This window comes from Capsicum annuum, chromosome 12 (assembly GCF_002878395.1).
Source record: "Capsicum annuum cultivar UCD-10X-F1 chromosome 12, UCD10Xv1.1, whole genome shotgun sequence".
Taxonomy (NCBI): Eukaryota; Viridiplantae; Streptophyta; class Magnoliopsida; order Solanales; family Solanaceae; genus Capsicum; species Capsicum annuum.
In genome coordinates, this window is record NC_061122.1 from 70,221,353 (window position 1) to 70,241,771 (window position 20,419).

The following is a 20,419-nucleotide window of genomic DNA, read 5'->3' on the forward strand; positions in this document are numbered from 1 at the left end:
CTGATCCGAGCCGGATGATTTTGGAATTGAAGAATCCATAGTTATGATATGTTTAATTTGCATTATTATGGTTATCACTTTTCCTTGATTGCACTCTTCAGGATTATAAGGCCTCACGTTAGGTTACTTACTTTATAATACCTTTCGGCTTATTTGTGAAATTTTGTAGAAGTTGTTATGTTTTCTTCAAGTTGATTATTAAGATTGTTTACTTTTAGTATTTGGAGCATTATTCATGGTTTTCCCTCTCCTCTTGACTTAGATTATTTATCTTGAAATTTTTTATATTTATATTATAATTTTAATAAGTCGGCCGTTGATGCCTACTGAGTACCTGTGGCCTTCATACTAATACAATACTTTTGTACTCTTTTGGTGTAGATTCGAGAACTAGTTGCCGCTAATGACGTTGTGATTATGCTGGTCAGAGTCTAAAGACAGGGTGAGCTCATGGAGTTAGAGTTGACCTTTTCTCTTTCCTCTATTTTGGGATAGTCTTTCTATTTTTGAGACTATTGAATATTTAACCTTGATGTATTCATATTATTTTGGATTAGAGGCTCTTGTACTGACTTTACTGGGTCATGGGATGATGTTATTTTTCTTTTATTCCCCTTAATTTATGCTATTTTCTTTATGACTTATGTCTTGTAATTTATTTACTTTCATAATTCTAGAATTTATGCCATTTTCTACCAACTAGTCAATTGTTTATAGCTCTGGGCTATGATTTAGGTTACTTATTGATGGGATAAAGTAGGTATCATAATGACTTGTAAAATCGAGTCGTGACATATATATTGAATATTTGGGGGATGTTCTAGTATGCGAACAATTTCACAAGATATGGTTGAATAAGATTTGTAAACACTTGATGTCTTGGTTGGTAAATAGATAAAGCTCATCTCTTTTAGGTCTTAAATAGTAGGAACACCCATAAGAACCTTAACATGTGTAAAAGGTACATGTGATTGTGACAATTCCATGAGTGAACCGGGGATTATGTGTTTTATTGTAATCTTGATTACTTGGGTGAACCAACTTAAATGCTAAATTGTTATACTAGTTCTTGAATTTGACTGAACGTATTTAGAAATAGTAAAAGGTAGTTTGTTATGTAAATTGGGTATCATAATAATGGTTTTTGGTCATATTGGATCCTTGAGAGATTTGGTCTAAAGGTGTAAATAAAAAGGGCATATTCTTGTTATACTTGTGTTGTGAACTGATTTGGGCTAAAGGACTTGAAAATATCAACAAAAGAATCCATGAGAGTACAAAAGATGCAGCTCACCCTTGAATTCAAACCAACTGTTGGAATCATAATGGAGGTCTCGCAATGGCCATTGGAAGATACAATACACTTAACAAAACTAAGAGCAGTTGTAGTATTAGCACACTAGAAAATAATAGTGTATTGAAAGAGTCATTTATCCAATCCATAATAAGATATCTGAACATATAACTATAACTGAGTAAAATAAGACAACACATGTTGACTGCTTAACCAACTCTATTAAGTCAAAAATATTTAACCTTATTCAAGAGATTTATTAAACAAGTACATGTGAGTTATACAAAAGGACAAGTCAAGTCAGGTCAAATCCACCAACAAGAATTTAAGTCGACAATACAGGACAACCATAATCAATTCAACAAAACAAGACCCAAACCATTAATAAGTTAAAATTAAAAGTATGTAGCACTAATTCCACCTTAATTCACCAAATAAATATAGAATAATATGCCTTTTTTCTTTATACCATTATTGCATACCTCTTAAGGATCCAATAAAACCCAACAAACATTATTCTGGCTCTCAATTTACACAAAAAATCACCTTTAAAAATTACCAAATACGTCTAATCAACTTTAAGAACAAATATAACCGTTTAATATTTAAGCGGGTTCATTTCAGGAACCAAGATAACACTAAAGCATATAATACTCAATTCACACATGAATTCGCCACACTCATACATACCTTGTGCGTAATACTATGGGTCATATGGGTGAGCCCACTAGCTATAACTTGTAGGAGAGAAGCTCTATCCATATCTGAACCTAAACATGAATTTTCAATCAAGCATATTCTACCAAATCTCATGAAGGTTTCCAGATACCAGTACATCCTATAAAAAATCAATAAATATCACAACACATAACAATGATCACAACCAACCCTTGTAACAACCAACAAGATTTACATATAAGTTTATTAAAAGTGATTACACTTAGAATATCAAACAACTCTTTTTACATTCCTTAACAAAATTCATTGCACAATCAATACAAAGAAACAATTATCATGAAGACGTATTACAAATTAGATTAAACTATATTAACCATCACCAACCTTAATCCAAGCTTGCACCACCCAATTAAGCTTGAGCCTTGGCATTTCATGCAATTTCAAATTGATCGTGGTCTAAAAGTATGAACGCAACATATAATAAACCAAGAAACCTACCATGTCAAGTATTACAAGTTTATCCCAACCCCAATACTTACTTCACGATCATCCCACCTATTATAGGGTATTTTTACCATCACTTCACATAACAATTATCAATTCCATAGTTACATTAGTGAATTAATAACAAGCAAGAGTAAACTAATGATTAATTATAAAAAACCGCATAAAATAATCCACTAATTCAAGCTTAAGCCCTCCCCAACACTCGTAACTAGTAAGTCCAAATTTTATCAACTCAAAAACTAGTTTATAAGGATGAAATAATTACCTTTATGATCAAAATCAATGTAAACTAAAGAAAATTGCCCAAATCACCTAAGTCCTTACATAAAAACCAATTTTGAAGAATGAAACATTTTTGGAGAATTTTTTCATTAAAATTAACTTATCGTGCTGTTGAGAAATGATAAAACTGTAGTGACATCTCCTACTATAGTGGGATTGATTTTTCTATTGCACAAATTATTTATCTATGGTGGCAGTCACTATAATGGCTGTGGCGAGGTAAAAATTAGGAAATCATTCCAGTTTTGCCTTTTTCACAACACCTCTTACTGAACCCATTATGTCAAGCTGGATATTGGGGGTTTTAGTTACCCATATTTGCTTCCAAAAAGTCCTACAAATTCCTTATTATGTTATCTATCATTAAATCAATATAAACTTAACTATATTTATCAAATCCATTCTGGAACTTCCTTAGAACATAACTCACTTAGATTACATCCGAACTAAACCTAACTTAAAATTTTAACTCCCAATCCAGGGAAAAATCTTACCCTAATTTTTTTATACAATTAAATTATCCATATTAACAAAGGGGGTCCTTACAACATATAATAATTTAAACTATCATTCATCCCCAAAAGATCAAATGAGAAACTAATAGACAAACTAAAGAAAAACAAGAGTACTGACATCCGCAAACCAATAAAGGTACTTACCCCACATGTTCATATTATTTTACCAAATGGATTTCTCAAATGGATGATGAATCTATTAAAGCTTTACTTAATCAATTTCCTTTCTTGTCAATATTCGAACATCTCGATCTAAAATTGTAATTGGTTCTACTTTAGAATATAGGTTCTTACCTAACAATTAAAAATACCACTTGATAATGTATTCTCCATCCCTATGGTAACTTTTAATCATAAATATATGGAACATGTAATGCAGCCCTAAAAAGCTTGGTGCCAATGCTAGCCTGTATGATACCGGAACTATATCCTTAAAAACCTTGAATGGACTGATATGATGAAGGCTAAGCTTGCTTTGATTACCAAACCTTATGGCTCCTGTCATGGAAGACACCTTTAGCAAAACCTATTAACCAACTCAAAAAGACATGCCCCTTACCTTATGGGTTATTTATTCCTTGTGGTTACTAAGTTGCAAATAACTTTGTATGAATAAACCTAACCTTTTTCATGAGCTTTCCTAACAAAATTAGTGCCAAAAGATTTCACATTATGGGTCTCTTTCCACCCTATAGATGTCCTTAAGCACCTGAATTATCCTTTCTAACAACCTATCAGTCTGACAATGAAATAATGTGCTAAAGTAAGTTGGTGCCAAGATCTTTATGTAGCCTATCCCAAATGTAGAAGTATAAATCGTATCTTTATTTGAAATGATAAAATATGGAACACCAAAAAGACTCACTATCACCTTAACATAGATCTTAGTTAACTTCTTAGTGTTGTAATCTACTCTAACCCGAATGAAATGAGCCAATTTTGTCACCCTATCTACTATGGGCCAAATTAATTATTACTTTCCCAATGTCTTAGATAGATCCACCACAAAATACATAGAAATATTCTCCCACTTACACATGGGTAGAGGCGTTCCTTAGAGAAACCCCGCAAGCCTTTGATATTTAGACTTTACCTATTGAAAGTTGTGCTATTGGATACATACTCCACTATGTCCCTTTTTCATCCTAGGCCAAAAATAAAGCTAGCTAAAGGGGTATATCTTTGTTGCACCTAGATGAATAGAATATCACCGAACAATGGGCTTCAAGAAGCACAATCTGAATCAAATCACAAACCCAAGGAACATATACCTACTTTCTAAACCACAAGCTTCACCCGTATCAAGAGTGAAATCTAAAGCTTCATGGAACACTACCTTGTTTTCGAGTTTGTTTAGTTTTACATACTCAAAATGTTTTCATTGATTTTATCAAGGAATATAAACTCTACCTCAATACTAGCCAACATTTCACCCCTGTAAAAATTACCAAATTGCTTGAATTGAGATACTAGATTTTGAAACTCCTTAAATAAGGGTCACCTTGACACCCTCGAAGAGGCCAAACTGCCCATACTTATTGTTGTCCTACTCTATATGTCAGCCACCACATTGTCCTTAGATGAATGAGTTTGGTTGGTCACATAATCCTATTTTAAAAACTACATCCATATCTTTTATCTCAGACACAAACCGATCTTTGTCAAAACATGCTACAGACTACGGTGATCTATAAATACCTCATACTTGACACCATAAAGATAGTGTCCTCATATTTGGTTTAAAAATCAACTACTACCAACTCCAAGTCGCGAGTCGGGTTGTTCCATTCATGAGGATTTAACTACCTTGAAGAGTAAGAAATGGATTCCTATCTTGCATCAACACAACACCAAATCCCAAGAGTGTAGCATCATAAAAGAAAACAAAATTATTACCTTAAAATGGTAATGAAAAAAATAGGAATTGTAGTAAAAAGTATCTTCAGATTTTTTAAGCTCTTGTTACACTTATCTAATAAAAAATGAAACCCTTTTTATGGGTGAACCTTGAAAGTTGAGTGGTAATAAATGAAAAATTCAAGAAAAAGTTGTGGTAATAACTAGTAAGACCCATAAAACTCTTAACCTCATTCATCGAGCTAGGGTAAGCCCAATTCTTAACTACCACAATCTTTTAGGGATCCATCGATAACCCATTTCTTTCAAAACTATGTTGCCTAAGAAGGAGATCAAAGACAACTTGAACTTATATTTAAATAACTTAGCATATAACTGACTTTTATTCAAAATTCCAAAACTAATTTAAATATAACCTACATGTTCCTTCTTGCCCTTGGAGTAAACAAAAATTTCATTAATAAAAACTATAACAAAAGAATCCAAAATTACTTTAATATAATGTTCATCAAGATCATAAAGGTTGTTGGCATATTAGTCAACCCAAAAGACATTAGTTGGAACTCGTAATGCCCACGTCGAGTGTTGAAGGTTGTCTGAGGTATATCCTATGGCTGAATTTTCTACTTATGTTAAGCTGGCCTTAAGTCAATCTTGGAGAATACCAAAGCACTTAGCAACTGTGCAAATAAATCATTCATGTAGGGTAAGGGATACTCATTCCTGATGGTAATCTTGTTCAACTAACTTTAATAAATGCACATCCTCATGCGACAATCTTTCTATTTATCAAATAGCACTAGAGCATCCCAAAGTGAAGCACTTAGATGAATAAGTATCTTATCAAGAAGTTCCTGCTATAGAGTTTTTCATATTCTAGACTTAGCTAAAGCCATGCGTTAAATAGGATATAAATTTGGTGAGTTCCCCACTCCAAGTCAATAAATAAATCAAGATCCCTGTCTGGGGGCATACTAGGAAAATCTATGTGAAACACTTCCTGAAATTCTAAAACAACTGAAACTAACTCAATAAAAGGACACCCTACACTTACATCCCAAAGATACGCCAAGAATGCTAAAGATACCTTTCCCACTAGCTTTCTAGACTGAGTAAAAGATATGATTTTCAAAATTTGAGCCTTATACACCTTTCACTCTAGTTTATCCATCCCAAACATGGCTAGAGTTATATTATTAGCATTACAGTTCAAGACAATATTGTATAGAGCTAACCATGTTATACCCATTACAATATCAAAATCTAAAACATCCAAAATGATCTAGTAAACCTAATTTTGAAAACCCATAAATAATACAAAGAAAGAACAATAAACATAAGTCACCACCATAAACTTTCCTACTAGAGCAGACATATGCATAAGAGAGTTAAGTACATCATAGACCAAGTTCAAAACCATAGAAAAATTAACATATACATATAAAAAGGTAGTCATATAAATAAATAAAATAGAAGACATTCGGCCAGAAACCAGAATAGTACCTATAATTACTGCATTAGAAGCTTCAATATTTATCTTACCTAGACATGAATAGAAGTAAGACCAATAATCAATCTAGTACAACTACCACATTTGTTATTTTCTCACTACCTCTCCCTACACTATTATTTCCTCACTAGCCCTACTATTAAGATGATTACCTCACCTACCCTATAGATAACCCCTGTTATTTTCTCTCCACCTCTAATTATTAGGACTATAGCCTAAGTCTACTATTGTTTCTAGCCAAATTACTGTATTATAGGGTAATCCCTCTTGAAGTGACCATTAGTTCCATAATAAAAACCCTACTTAATTCAAGGCAATCTTATAGAAGAATAAGAAGCCCCATGGATTCTCATAATTTGAGATTGAGAAGATATTTTAGTTGGACCCATAGTATAAATTGGTAATGCAGACTAAATGAGTCAGGCTATGCATTTCTACTAACTATGACCCCTAAAATAATAGCCACAGAAGTTACCTGCATTCTGAGACTCCTGGATAATGCCTTAGCTTAACCAACCTGCTTGACTACCTCATGCTTCTTTACATAATTATACACCTTATTAAAGCTCTTTCCTACAGAAGTCATATGAACACATCAAACCTGAAGATCAATATTTAAGTCTCTTTATATAACTGTATCCTTTCCTTAGTGATTAAAAACTAGGTAGCATAGCGAGACAAATATGGAATTTAGCCTCATAGGTTGCAATTGACTTACTCCCCTCCTCAAGAACTAGAAACTCTTTTTTCTTATAGTAATAGAGGGAACAATGTACATATTTTTCCAAAAATGGGCATGACATTGAGCCTAAGTCAATGAAGGAAAAACGTGTGATTGACATTCCACATAGGCTATCTACTACTGCTTAGCATCTCCTTTCAGTTGGAAAGTCACAAATTTAACTCCATGTTGTTGCATAATCCCTAAATCATGAAGCCTCTTATAGCAGTCGATGATAAACTCAAATGTATCTACAATCTCAGTACCATTAAGGGAAAAAGGTTTTATTTAAAGAATGAAATCAATAGCTCATGTTCATTTTTGCTTGAAACAAAACCCAAAATAGGACAAAGGAAACCATAGATCCCTAAAGCCTCATCTATTCTAGGAAATAAGATAGAAGTAGGATGATCACCTAGATTTTTAAAATATAACATGATGAGAGTGGCTCCAGTGTCAGCCAAACTATTTAGAAAAGCCAAAACCTAATGAATAACCTCACAAGAAATTGAAAGAAGGGTTACACCTTCAGTGGGTGATGTCATCTATAATTCTAATTCATCTTTGTTCACTGTATCAACCTTCTCATTATTATAATATAGTGTGGGAGGTGATACTTAATTTTTATCGGCTAGGTCAATTACGATTTGATATCTATTTCTAGTGGATGTTTCTCTTTCTTTTCCCCTAGCAGTCGACTCTGTAGCTAGAGATATCAGTGTTGGAATTACTATTTGTTCTATATTTTACCTAGTTTTCACCATCTATGGACAAAATAATTTAGATATTCAGATACTAATTTGGATTGCAAGATATCTAAAACACACTCGGTTTTAGCCCTTGGAAATGTCCTGTGTTTTGAACTTACTTTTCTAGTAATGACTCACCATATACGATATATGGTGTCGGTATGGGTTAGGTTACCTTAGTCATAGGGAATCTAGTAGATAGTTGTTAGGATTCTGCTATGGATATGATTTGGTGGGTATGAGCCGTTAAGGGCGGTGATGGTTCGTAAGGATAGTCCCTAAATCAAATTAGTAACTTAGTGACTTGACATGGATCTGAGTATAAGTGGATAACTATGATACATAAGGATAGGTCATGTATTATAAGTTTGAGTCATATGTTGCCCAGTATCCAATCTCTTTAGGTTCTGTCTGGGATACAACTAAACTATATAAGTCATATGGTCTAGTAATAAGTGGGTCTATAAGGTTATATCACAGACAGTTTTAGGTGTCCAACTCACTATCTTGGTGACAGATCAAGGGTACGAGTCATATATTATGGTCACAGGTCATGAAGGTCAACTCATAACAACCTGTGATATTTTGAAGTTTTAAGTTGGGGGCATTTTGATTATTTTTGGTATTAACTCCCTTTGAGGCCACGACTTAAAAACCCTTTTGGGAATGTATTAACCTATTATTCCTAATCAATAACTCTTGAAAATATCTCACAAAAACTTTTTCAAGCAAAAGTCTAGGGTTTTATCAAGATAATCAATTAAGTCTATCAAGGATAATCTGACTTCAGCTCTAGTTCTGAACTTCCCTAAAGGCACTAATGGTTTTGTAGTCTGTTGTGATGCATCCTGTGAGGGGCTTTGGTATGTTTTCATATAGCATGGGAGGTTGATAGATTATGCCTCAAGACAATTAAAAGTTTATGAGAAGAATTATCCGATTGATGGCTTGGAATAGTTGGCTATGGTATTCGAATTGAAAATCTAGCATCACTATCAACATGGTGTGCATATAGATATCTTTTCCAATAGTAAGAGCCTGCAGTATGTTTTTACTCAAAAAGATATGAATGTTATGCAAAGAAGAGGGATTAAGCTGCTCAAGGATTATGACATACGTCTTCAATATCATCTACGTAAAGCTATTATGGATATTGATGCTCTTAGCTGTTTATCCATGAGAAGTATAACTCATGTGGATAAAAAAAGTCAAAGTTGGGGAAAGATATTCACGGTTTGGCTAATTTGTGAGTTCATCTCTTGGATTCTAAGGATGATGGTGTGTTTGTGTAAGAGATGGCACAATTATCTCTTAGTGCTAAAAGAATGGTTAACCAAGTGTTGGATCCTATCTTGATGACAATCAAGGGTGATATAGATGTGTAGAAAGTAATGGCCTTTGAGGTTAGTGGTGATATTACCTTGCGGTACCAAGAGAGATTGTGTGTTCCATATATGGATGGATTTTGAGAGAGGATCTTGGCCGAGGAGCATGAGTCATGCTATGCTATTCATCCTAGATCAACAAAAATGTATCATGACCATAAGGATATGTATTGGTAGAACAATATAAAGTTGGATATGTCTAGTTTTATGGCTAAGTGCATGGTATTCCAACAAGTGAAAGTTGATCACATGAGGATAGAAGGAGTATATCAAGAAATTTAGTTGCCTGTTTAGAAATGAGAAGTGACCAATATGGATTTAATTATCAATTTTCGTTATTCTTAAAATCAGTTTGAATCGGTTTGGGTCATCCTAAATAGGATAATAATGTTTGCTCACTTCTTGCTAGTGTGGAAAAATTTTTAGTATAGGATTATTTGAAGTTGTACCTCTATAAGATTGTGAAGTTGTATGGCGGGCTTGTTTCTATCATCTTAAATCGTGGCATGCAATTTTTATCACATTTTAGCAGTTCTTTCAGAAAGGTTTTGCGACAAAAATTAGTCTTAATATGACTTTTTATCCGCAGTTGGATGGGTAAGCTATAAGGACTATTCAAACATTGGAGGATATTCTCCAATCATACGTGATTGACTATGGTGGTAGTTGGATGGGTAAGCTATAAGGACTATTCAAACATTGGAGGATATTCTCCAATCATACGTGATTGACTATGGTGGTAGTTGGGTTGAGCATTTTCCTCCTACAGAGTTTGCATAAAACAATAGCTCCTACTCTAGCATTGGGAAGGCTCCATGTGAGGCCTTGTATGGTAGGATATGTAGGTCTCTTATTGGGTGGATTGAGGTTGGTGAAGCATAGATATTTGGTCTGGACGTTTTCACCAAGCCATGAGAATGTGAATGTTATTCGGGATAAGCTTAAAGCCACCCAAAGCTGCCAAAAGTCCTATGCAGATATAAGGCATAGAAATTTAGAGTTTGAGGTTGGGGAAAGGGTAATCTTGAAAGTGTCTCCCATGAAGGAGTGATGCTGTTTGGGAAGAAGCTCTATCCCAAGTATATTGGTACATACTTGTTTTTGGGAAGGCTTTCCAATGTTGCGTATGAGTTGGTGCCTTCTTCTAGTCTAAGCTTCATTAATTTAGTGTTCCATGTATCTATGTTGAAGAAGTGTGTGGGTGATCCATCACATATTTTACCTATCAAAGATATTGGTATTTTGGATATTTTATCATATGAGGAGGTCCCAATTGAAATCTTAGATCGGTGGGTTCATCAGTTGAGGACCAAGCTCTTAGCTTTGATAAAGGTTCTACAGAGGAACCATAAGGTGGAAAAAACTACATGGGAAGTAGAAGATGACATAAAGTCCAAGTATCCATTCCTATTTCCTTTTTGCAAAATCATGGTTAAGATGTGTGTAGATCTTAACATCTTTGTTTTTTGTCTTAAGGGAAAGAGTAGATTGTGAATTCCTTACTAATCTATTTTTTTTCTTAAAGTTAAGCATTGAGACGTTTGGGGGTTAAATCATGAAAGTCAATGCCTTATTTCTTCATTCGAGGATGAATAATCCCAGTGGGGGAGAATTTAAACTCCTTGGGTTTTGGCCCTTGGGAATTTCTTGAGTTTTGAAATCATTGTCCTGGTGATAACTCACCGTATGATTCGTATGGTGTGGGTACGGGTTAGGTAAACCTAGTCGTAGGGAGTCCAGTAGATGGTGGTCAGGTTTCTACTATGGATACGATTGGTGTTCTATGAGACATTAGGGGTGGTTACGATTTGTTATGATGGTTGCTCAAACAAATCAGTAACTTAGTGACTTCACTTGGATTTGAGTATGAGTGGATCACTAAGACTTGGAGAATGAGTTACGGATGGTAAGGTTGAGTCATATGTTGTCCAATGTCCAATTCCTTTAGGTTCTTTCTGGAATATGACTAGACCATACGAGTAATATGGTTTGGTAATGAGTGGGGCCATGGGGTCTGTAATGCCCCAAGTTTTGAAGTCAATGTGCAACATACAATTTATGACCCTCCGTTGTACTGTAGCATGTGAGTCTTATGTTGGACTCATACAAAGTTAGTGTAGCATGGTAGAAATTTTATTTCAGGTATGACTTCACCCCTATGAGTCATTACCAGGGGTATGAGTCATATGGATCCAATCTTAAGGACAACAGTGTAGATCCCATGAGTTTTTTCCAAGATTCAAGAGTAGGTTATCTAGTCATATGAGAAGGTATGACTCGTATGGACAGAAGTCATACCAATAACAGTTTTGGTCCCCTAAGTTTAATGTTCATCTCACGAGAGACTATATCTAATTTTATAGACATGATACAATTTGTAAGTACGACTCGTAGATAGACCACTATGTGTTCTTTGGATTATGCCCAACTTACCGGTTGAGCAGTGCAGTCATACCCTAACGTACGAGTCACAAGGTCGACTCGTATCGACTAGGGATACATTTTTCTACACGTTTTTCCAAGGGTTTTTATATCTTTCACCACTCCTTTAAAATCTGAACACATGTTGTTTTGGCTTCACAAAGGGTGGTATAAAAGGGCCCAAAGACCCAATTAACATAACAATCTCTAATTTCATAACAAATAAATCAAAGGAACGGTTTTTATGGTTTTTTCTCAAGCAATTAGGATTTTCTAAAGAACAAGAACAACTTCAAGAAATTTTACCAAATTTTCTACTTCAGGTATGTGGGGTATTCGTCAATTGATTTCTTTCACCCAGAGAGCCCAAAAACCCTAGTTCAATTTAAAAGTACGAATCTTATCCTAATTTATGAAATCTTCCATGAAACTCATAAATCTAATCAATGAACTTTCTATTTACTCAAATAAAAGTCATGTCTACATATGTTGCTATGTGAATTAGGGTATTTCATGTTTTGAATGCCAATTTAAATGTTATATTCCGTTGCTCAAAGTATGAATTAAACCAGGTAACTATATTGTTTTCTCATGTTTAAAAAATTCCCATGTTAACATTTATGCTTCTCAATTAGTTAAATGAAGTGTCTTATGTTTTAGGTCTTTGAAATATTAAAGAATATCACTATTTTATTGTTATTATCGATTTTTGTAATCTTTCAGTGCTGGTGGGTTATGAACACTTGATACCCATGTGTTTACTTACGTTTTAGACCTTCCAAGTAATAACTCAGTTAAACGATGAATGTTATTATTTACTTGGTTGTTATGATCATGTTGAGCATTATCAGTTGTTATGTTCAGTTCATCTTAATTCAGTACCGGTGTCATTTAAAATGGGAGAAGAATTTAGCACCAAGTGAACCTAGGGATAGGTTCTCACCGGCCAGTAGAGAGTGTGACCCTTAGTAGCAATCCTTGAGATTCTAGAACTACATAGCCTATGTAGGTTTGAGACGTCTTCCTGCTAGTTGAGGGTTGACAGATAGCTCATTATAAAACCTTCCAATAGAGGGTGACTCTATCGTCCTTCAGGACAAAAGTATATTGGATCCACATAGCTATGTGTTAGTACCTATGGCAAGGTACTGACACCCTTCCAGCTGGAGTTAGAGGTTAGACCTCTATTATCTCAAATTGGGGCATGTCGGTTAAATGATACCTCTTATAATTTCAGTCAGTATTCAGTGTAACTTAGCTTAGTTTTGGTTGACTAAGCATGCAAATTTTCAGTTATTTAGTTGTACAAACTATAGGCTTTTAGATTATAGATTATTTCAGAAACATGTTTATGTTTGGTCATGAATTCTCAAATGTTACATGTTCGTGCATTCATGTTCAGTTATCTCATACATTTCAGTCAGTCCTTATCTCACATACCAGCATATTTAAAGTACTGATCGCATAGTTTTCCTTTGCGCTATGTTATCTTATAAAATAGGTTTTGACGTTCAGTTTTCCAACTGTTCTTAGACAGCTCAGTATTACATAGAAGTAGTAGTGGTGAATCCTTTTCCATCAAGGATATGGTGTGATTTTACAAAAAATTCAGTATTCTTTTAAGGTCAGTTAGTCAAAGTTAGTTGCGGGTTTCTCCCATCAACTACTCATGATGTTTAGAGGATTTCAAATAGTTAGTAAGTTAGACAATTATTCAGTTTTTAGTATTATCAATTGTTTCATATATACAACCTAGTTCCCAGTATTTATCAGATAGTTTAGACATGTCATGTTATATATTTCAGTATTTAAGTTAATAGAACTTTATTAGTTTATCTTCCGCACATGTTTTTTTGTTATAATTTTATTCAGTGATCACAACAGTTATCGGACCATGGGTTAGGTTAGGGTCAGTTGTGGCCTTAAGCACTGTATCATGACTAGGGGGTAGCCTCAGTCATGACCAAACTTCGTATCAGAGCCTAAGGTTTTAAAGTGTCTTAGGGTGTCTGGAAGACACGTTGAGTAGAGTATTGTGCATGTGTGTAAAGCGCGCCACACTTATGAACATGAGGTTACAAGATGTTTTTAGGAATACTTTCCTTCTTTTAGTATTCATGTCATGCGAAGAGCATGTGCTTTACTGAATCTATTTTTTAGCATGTGCTTTACTGAATCTATTTTTTAACTCGACCTTCATTCTATTTACAGAAAATGCCTCCCAGAAGGAATAACGGAAGAAGGAATGGGGATCAGCCACACCCCCACCTATTAAAAAAGATTCCCTAAATGACCATGTCTCTCAGGATGAGTTTAGGGCTTCTTTCATGGACCAAGCCCATTCTATATATACACATAACAACCAGCAGAATATTGCCCAAACTTATGTAGTGACAAATACAATTGTCATTAGAATTTGGGATTCACTCAGATGAATCCGCTTTTTTTTTCTGAATCCAAGTATGAGAAATATCCGCAGGAGTTTATGGACATAATGTAGAAAGTGGTTGATATCATGGGTGTTACTTTAAGTGATACTCTCAACTTAGCTGTGTATCAGTTACAGGGTGTATCTCACACCTAATTTAAGTAGTGGATAAAAGATAGAGGTACTGAGGCATGTCCTGTAGAGTGGGAGAAGTTTCTCACAAATTTCTTAGATAGATTATTTTCCTTAGAGTTGAGGGATGCTAAGGTTTAGGAGTTCATCAACTTGAAGCAGGGTAGTATGAGCATAAAGGAGTACTCGCTCAAGTTAACCCATTTAGCAAGGTAAGCTCCAATTATGGTGGCTGACTCTAGGTCTAAGATGACTATATTTTTGTTTAGTGTATCAGATAGTATGGTTAAGTTGTGTAGGACCACCATGTTAATTAACGAGATGGACCTATATAGAATAATGGTTCATGCTCAGCAGGTTGAGAAGAAGAAGCTTAAAGAGAAAGAGAGAGAGAATAAGAGGGCCATAATAGGTAGTTTCAACTTTTTTCAACCAAGGTCAGAAGGCGCAAACTGGGCTTAGTTTAGCCAAAAGTTTTTAGCCCCAACTCCATCTTCAACTAGTGTACTAGTGCCTTAGTTAAGGAAACACAGTCTAGGTAGAGCGCCAAGCCCTAAGTCCTAGGGTAGCATGAACAGTGGTTGTACTAATTCAAGCTAGGTTATAGGGTCATGGATTGCCTGAGGTCTAGCCAGCATGGAAAAGAAGTTCATCAACAAGGACAATCCAATTCTTGTTTAGCTCCATCAGGTCACCTAACTCAGCAGAGTGCCACTTCCAGTGCAACCAGTGGACAATGCCAGAACAGATTGTATACTCTCAAGGCTCGTCATGATCAGGAAAGTTCTCCTAATGTGGTTATGGGTACATTACTAATTATTCATCTTAATGTGTATGTATTACTATACCATAGAGCTTCATTTTCCTTTATGAGTCCTTATATAGCCATCAACTTTAGTGTTAGTAGATCAGTTCTTAGTATCTAACCCAAAGGGTAAATCTATTATAGCCAGACAAGTATACAAAAATTGCCCAGTCACAGTATCTTAGAAAGTTACTTCAGTTGATATTGTGGAGTTAGAGATGGAAAATATTGATTTCATTCTAGGCATGGATTGGCTCTACTCATGCTATGCCTCAGCTAACTGTAGAGATAAGGTTGTTTAATTTCGGTTTCCTAATGACCAATCATTGAAAGAAGAGGTAGTACTTCAGTCCTTAATGGTCAGTTTATTTCCTATCTTAAGGAAAGAAAAATAATATCCAAAGGGTGTATTTACCATCACGTCAAAGTCAAGGAATCTAGTTCTAAAACTCTGAGTCTTGAGTCAGTTTTGGTAGTTAATGAATTCATAGATGTTTTTCCTAAGGATCTTCTTCGAGTTCTTCCCGAGATAGAAATTGACTTTGAAATAGATCGCATTCCAGATACTCAGGATATCTCTATTCCACCATACAGAATAGCTCCAGCTGAGCTTAAGGGACTTACAGAGAAGTTAAAAGACCTCTTAGATAAGAGTTTCATCAGGCCCAACATTTCTCTATGGGGCACTCTTGTCTTGTTCGTGCGTAAGAAAGATAGTTCTCTCAGAATGTACATCAATTATTGTCAGTTGAACAAAGTCATAATAAAGAATAAGTATTCTCTCTCAAAAATTAATGACTTGTTCGACAAACTTCAGGGTGCCCGTTATTTTTAGAACTCGGTATGGTCACTTCGAATTTCTTGTTATATCCTTTAGATGAAAAAATGCCCCTACAACTTTCATGGACTTGATGAACAGGGTGTTTAAGCAGTACTTGGACATGGTGTTCATAGTCTTCATTGATGATATCTTTGTTTATTCCCTTAATGAGAATGATCATGCAAATTGTATTAGAGTTGTGTTGCAAACCCTTAGAGATCACTAGCTTTTTATTAAGTTAGGTAAGTATGAATTTTGGATGAGATCAATAGCTTTTCTTAGTCGTATAATTTTTGGTGATGGAATCCGAGTTGGCCCTAAAAAGACTAAAATAGTAAGAAACTAGCCTAGACGCATATCTCTATCAGACATTCGGAGTTCCTTGGGTTTAGCTAGATATTAAATATGGTTTGTTAAAGGGTTTTCTTCTATCGCTTTCCCATGTATGAATTGACTCAAAAAAAGGTAAAATTTCAGTGTTCAGATTCATGCAAGAAGAATTTTTGTAATTTGAAGATTCAACTCGCTTCTTCCCTAGTCTTGACTTTTCCAGATGGTTCACATGGATTTTTAGTTAATTGTGATGCTTCCTGAAGTGTCTTTTTACCTCATCTTGGGTGAATTTATACACCTAAGCACCATAACTTATCCATGTTTTAGCTAAGTTTAGCGAACAAAATTCCTAGTTTCTTATGTTTTTACTCTACTTCTATGTAATTGAGCTAATCTATGTAATTACCATGATTTTAGGTATTAATGAGGCAGATGAAGACATAATGAGATTATGGAATACGGATGGCATATGACAGAAGAGAGAGTAGCATTGGACCAAATGTGGTTCCTAGAAACTATGTCCAAGACTAGTTTGTCATTTATAATTAGTTTAGGGACTTATAAGGCAATTATGAAAGAAGAGATTATTAAAAGGCTTACTGCTGAATTTTTATTCATTATTGAATTATTCTATATTAGTTTTTGAATGGATAGTGGAGGCTTAGCTTGGGGGGAGAGAGAGAAAACGTTTCTTCTATCTTATTTTCACTATTCGTACACCAAGATCGTCTTCTAGTTTTTGGTATTATGAATATTTTTATTGTGATTTTTGTTTTATTCATGAGTAGCTAAGTTTATTAGTTAGGGTTATGGAAGCCTTGTAGCATACAATCTATTACTTTGGGTTTTGAATTCACTATGCATTGATTTGTTTACATCATACTCTCTTCGCTTATCATGAATTCTCGTGGTTGCAAACATAGAGGATATGCCTTAAAACACAACTTTTTCAAAAGAAAGGTTGATGTTCGAAAAAGAGAGTAGTGACAAGAAAATAGGATTACCAACCCCTATTTCATATGTTAATGCCTTAGCAGGATTAACTACTTGGAGATTTCGTATTATTTTTGGTAAACGCTTTTGATTTAAGAGAAAAAAAGTGAATTAGTCCTTGATGGTTGAGAAACACTAGGATTATGTAATTAAATACAATGCGTTTCTCTGTAAGCACGATGCATGTATGAATTCGTAAAGCCCATAGTTAGAAAGTATTAAAAACTACAAGGTGAACATAACCCAAGCTTCCTATTTCTCTGAATTTTAATACGACTACACGTATTTCATCTTGTTAAACCGAAACCATTAATTTGTGAACTGGATCAAATCACCCCAATTTATTTTATGGAAAAAAATGATTTAATGTCAACTAATCTAGAAATAACTTAATTAACACCATATTCCCTGTGGGATTCGACCCCAACCTAGTTGGGTTATATATTTGACAACGACCGCTTACTCTGTTATAAGAGAGGTATAAATTGGGCATATCAAATTTTTGGCGCCGTTGTCGGGGAATACGGTTGTCGATTGAGTTTATGTGTGTTAATTAAATATTAGTCAAGTTTCCTAATTTTACATTTATTTGTTATTTTTTTTCATTACAGGCTCATTGTTGTTTATGCCACGAACCAGAAGTTCAGGAGAACCATTATTACCCTTTAATCTTGAACCTTATCTCTTTGAAAGAATGGCTAACAAATAGGAAGCTGAAAGATTAGCCGCTTTAGCTAATGCTCACTTAAATCTACAGAATACAGATAACCCAGGTCGGGTACCTAATCATGATGAATAGGACCTGGGATATGATGATTTAATTAACCCATCTAATAGGAGGCGTGCAGCAGGGGTAGTTGCACCTGTAAATTAAAATCATCCCTTCAGAGGATGACTAGACCACCAAGATACATAGTTTGATGTTGACAATGATGAGGACGATTTAGAGGGAACTGGATCTACAAGGGCAATCATTCTACCACCACTAGCTCCTGGGGTGAAATTCAACATCACTAGTAATATGATCAAACTACTGAATCTAAAAGGACTATTTGATGGATTACTTGGTTATGATCCAAATCTACATTTGGTGAATTTCACCAGTATTTGTAAGTCATTTGATAATCTTGGACTGGGACAAAATTCTATAAGTCTAAGATTGTTCCCACTGTCTCTATCTGGAGAGGCAACGATGTGGTTGAATGAACCGACTCTTGATTCTATAACAAACTGGAGGCAATTGAAAGGAGCTTTCTTATAATCATTCTTTTCGCCCTCCAGAATGCTACAGTTGAGGGATGAGATCAGCAACTTTAGGTAATTGGCCAATAAATCTTTGCATGAGGTTGGGCGAGGTTTAAAAAAAAGTTGAATCAATGCCCAAACCATAGGATGACTGACAAACACATGATGGAAATATTCTATAGAGCTTGGAACTCACTTACAAAGCCAATAGTGGATAATGCTGCAAGAGGAGCTTTTATGGATCTCACCTTTACTGAGGCTGCGGATATGTTAGAAAGAATAACGAAGACATGTAGAGCTTGTCATACTAGACATTTCATGGTGGCAAGTAATATTGGGTCTAGTGTAATATCAGCAGGGCAGCATAGGAGAGAAGAGGAGCGTGATCAAGATATGGCTTACATAAAGAGTGACATATCTTCCAACTGTCAACTAGTAAACTCGTACTCAATTGCTATTAAGCAACGAGAGCAGCAGATGAGACAATTATCCACAGCATTCAACCAAAGAAAGAATGGGATTTTACCAAGTGATACCGTGCAAAATCCGAGGACTGACGGATCGTGTATGGCCATTACCACTAGGAGCGGTAATATGTTATCTAATTTAAGATTGGAAGCATCCTCTCATACTGATGCGGTTGAAATGGATTGAGAGATGGTTAATGAATCTTCAGTGGTGCCAGTGGAGTTGGGAGGTTTGAAAAAGAAGAGTGCGGAAGTGGAAGAACCAAGTAAGTTGAAGCATGTTAGTAATATGGAGCAAGGTATAAGAAAGGAGGTAAAAGTTTCTCCAACTAAAATCCCAAGGCCACCACCCCCATTTCCATAATGGTTAAAGAAGAAAGAAGATAATGGCAAGTTTAGCAAATTTATGGCTAAGATGAAGCAGTTGATAATAGATGTGCCTTTAGTTGAAGCACTGGAACAGATGCCCGGATATGCTAAGTTAATGAAAGACCTACTGACAAAGAAAAGGACTGTGAGATATGAAATGGTAGACAATCTTCATTATTGTAGTGCTATTGCTACAAGATCTAATGTCCAAAAGATAGCTGATCCGGGAGCATTTACTATTCTATGTACGATTGGATTGCTAAAGTTTGAAATGGCCCTTTATGATCTTGGGGAAAGTATAAATCTTATGCCATTAATGGATTTCAAGAAACTAGGTTTGAGAGATCCTACACCTACAAATATGCAACTTCTAACAGTGGATAGATCAGTAAAAAGGTCGATTGGGATTCTACATGATGTATTTCTAAAAGTTATGAATTTGATATTTTCTGCTGACTTTGTAATTCTTGATTGCTAAGTGGACATTGAAGTACCCATAATTTTTGGTAGGCCATTCATAGAAACTAGGAGAGTGTTAGTTGACATGGAGCTGAATGAGCTGAAATTTAGGCTCAACGAGAAAGAAGTTAGATTTGAAGTATGTTGGTCTATGAAACAACAAAAGGAGATGAGTGTCTTCTCGATTGTTGATGTATTCTATGAAAATAAGCGAGATATACCTGTTAAGGATAGGTCTATTGTGGAGACCATAGCTATTTTGGTTGAACTTACAAACAAGGATGTGAGTGACTTCAAAGTGGTTGGACTAGGAATAAAACATTGTCTTGATCCAACAAATGAGGTACAAAAGGTATCATCGATGTATCTTGATAAAGTCTGAGTATTCAAGATAATCGAGTCGTGCCGCGATGTTAAATCAGGCGCTATATGGGAGGCAACCCATGATT